The sequence below is a fragment of the Bison bison genome, unplaced genomic scaffold (genome assembly GCF_000754665.1).
Source record: "Bison bison bison isolate TAMUID 2011002044 unplaced genomic scaffold, Bison_UMD1.0 scf7180017864220, whole genome shotgun sequence".
Lineage (NCBI taxonomy): Eukaryota > Metazoa > Chordata > Mammalia > Artiodactyla > Bovidae > Bison > Bison bison.
Genome location: NW_011494792.1, coordinates 89,237 through 92,456, shown reverse-complemented (window position 1 = coordinate 92,456; position 3,220 = coordinate 89,237). Strand labels below are relative to the sequence as shown.

At 40.4% G+C, this 3,220-nt stretch overlaps 1 pseudogene; it reads left to right on the top strand.

The window, feature by feature from the left end:
- Window positions 1–3,220, top strand: part of LOC104992617 — a 13,992-nt pseudogene that overhangs the window by 9,285 nt on the left and 1,487 nt on the right.

Below are 3,220 nucleotides of genomic sequence, written 5' to 3'. Positions count from 1 at the left end.
TTCCTTAGTCCAACTCTCGCATCCATACATGACCAGTGGAAAAACCATAGCCTTGACTAGATGGACCTTTGCTGGCAAAGTAATGTCTCTGCTTTTGAATATGCTATCTAGGTTGGTCATAACTTTCCTTCCAAGGAATAAGCGTCTTTTAATTTCATGGCTGCTTTACTCACTAGTTTTTGTCTCATCCTTCATTTTTGACTGTCCATGTTTTTTCCAACTCTTCCAAGTAATCTTTTTAAATGTTCATAACTTTCGCTATTAGTTTTTCTCTGTCAATGTGTTAGCTAGATTTTTCTACTCTTATTCTCAGTCCATGCTTAGTGTTTCCTACAACTTTATGCCATGTTTTTCTGCCGTACCATTTTGTCACCATAAACAATATTGTATTTTGCACCTGGGAAGAACACTAAGCTTTTTGGTGTGCGGATCAGAGATAAGTCAGAGTCATAACTGTATAACTCCTTATAAGGGAATATATTGGCTCCAACCCACAGTAAACAAGAGATTAAGTGGTTAAATATAGGTGCGTGCATGCATCCTAAGTCACTTTAGTTGTGTCCAACTCTTTGCAACCCTACTGACTGTAGCCCAACAGGCTCTTCTGTCCATAGACAGGCAACAATACTGGAGTAGGCTGCTGTACCCTCTTGCAGGGGATGCTCCTCACCTAGGGATCAAACCTGAGTCTTCTTATATCTCCTGCATTGGCAGGAATGTTCTTTACCACTACCATCACCTGGGAAGCACCAAATATTGATACTTATGTACTATAGTTGGTTCAAATACTAAATTAAAAAAAAGATAATAATAAAACAGAGAGGTTGAACTTAGAAAAGTCAGATGTAAAATCATTTTTTATAGAGACAATGTAGAGAAAAAGTAGGAAAAGAATGACTTTCAAATTTTGTGACCCCCCCATTAAAAAAATTACACGTCTATCAAACATGTTAATGTTCTGGTTCATATAATGAATGCCCAACAACCCTAACTAATCCTGATCACTTTCAGGATGAACAGTATGCCCAGGGCAGATAGTACTATATCAACACCACCAACAGCTGCCACACCACTTCCCTCCATGCTCCTGAAGAAAAAGAACAAGTCCAACACAGGCACGTGAGTCTTTTACCCCTGGGTTTTTCACTGGATCACATGAGACACTATACTGGTGTTACCAAGAATCAGATTATTAGAGGTAATGGTAATCGTACATGCAGAGAAAGGTTGAAGAACCGTCAGCAATTGAAGAGAAATTATATTATGCAGTTGTTGAAGCATGAGTGAAATCAAGGGATGACTAAAGATCTGTAGTAGCAAAATAAATAACAGATCCACAAATTGTCCATGCAGACAACTTTAGTTCAACCAATGCATTAGACACAGGATTGCAGCTATTACACTGTATCAAAACATGAAATGAATGGAACTTCCATGTGTAAAATATAAGATCGCAAAATTCGTGAATATGTAAGAAACACACCCAGTTTTGAGTACTCCCTGTTACTAGTGAGTCCTACATGGGATCCTATACTGCACCACCCGAGCCACCGCGTCTGCCTTTCAAGGCTCTCCTGATTCTGCTTCTACTTCTCTGACACCTCCTTCACTTGTCATTTTCAACGACTCCTCTGTCACCTTTTATTCTTAATTTGTAAGTCTCCCCCACAATGGCCTATAAAACATTGCTTTGCTTCTCAAGGCGGCAACAATTGCCTCTGTTCAGAGGACAACACAGTTTACACATCAAGCCTCAGTCATTTATGGCAGCTCCAAATTTTCACAGTTATAATCTCTCCTTTCTGATTTCCTGCATTATCCTTCATCCTAACATTACTTAAAATATTTTCACATGCATCCCCCCTTAAAATACTATCTTCTCTCTCTACAACTTTCTTAATGATACCAGCATTCTTTTCCTCTGTTAAGCTCATTAATAATGAGGGTGATCAAGTAAAGGAAAAAGGTCAAAGAGAAAGAGGAGGAGGGATTTTTCAATAAGCTTAAATTTAAAGTTTATTGAGAGTTACTACATGGCCTTACATTTTACTCAGCACTTCATGTGCATTACTATATTTAATCCTATTCAGTTCTCTGTTCTTTACCAGTAAAACAATTCACGGCTATAAAGAAATCAAGAATATTAACTAGAGATCTTCAGCCCCCGGGATTTTCAGGCTCAATTCTGCTAGTAGTAGTGAACTAGGGGGGCCCTCCACTGTGAATCCCACTGATGCTGTTACTAAACACAACGCTGTGCCATTTTCTGCCCGGACACGTGTCAACAAAACAGACTCTTCTGATGTCAGCAGGGTGCTGGTGTGGGATCAGCTGAGGAGAGAAGCCTGTTTAAGAATGTCATATCTTCTTCCTTGTCTCTTTGTTGTAATATCATAAAACAAATTACCAATCAAAAATCAGTACGAAGGACTCATCTGATTCATTAATACGAATGAATCGCTGGGTGACAATGATGTGGGCTCAGGTGGAATCCCTCTTTCCTGGGTCAGGCACTGCAGCACATACTCACTTGCCATAAAATACTTAGATTCTCTCATGCAAATAGACAACATAAAAGAACTCACTGAGTGGTCATAGAATTTCAGAGGAAAAAAGAAAATTCTTCATGTTATAAATTAGAATGCATCAGAAGAATTAGTTACTAAAATAACCTCAGTTCAGTTCAGTTCAGTTCAGTCACTCAGTTGTGTCCGACTCTTTGCGACCCGATGAATCGCAGCACGCCAGGCCTCCCTATCCATCACCAACTCCCGGAGTTCACTCAAACTCAGGTTCATTGAGTTGGTGATGCCATCTAGCCGTCTCATCCTCTGTCGTCCCCTTCTCCTCCTGCCCCCAATCCCTCCCAGCATCAGAGTCTTTTCCAATGAGTCAACCCTTCACATGAGATGGCCAGAGTACTGGAGTTTCAGCTTTAGCATCATTCCTTCCAAAGAAATCCCAGGGCTGATCTCCTTCAGAATGGACTGGTTGGATCTCCTTGCAGTCCAAGGGACTCCCAACAGTCTTCTCCAACACCACAGTTCAAAGGCATCAATTCTTCGGCTCTCAGCTTTCTTCACAGTCCAACTCTCACACCCACACATGACCACTGGAAAAACCATAGCCTTGACTAGATGGACCTTTGTTGGCAAAGTAATGTCTCTGCTTTTGAATATGCTATCTGGGTTGGTCATAACTTTTCTTCCAAGTAGTAAGC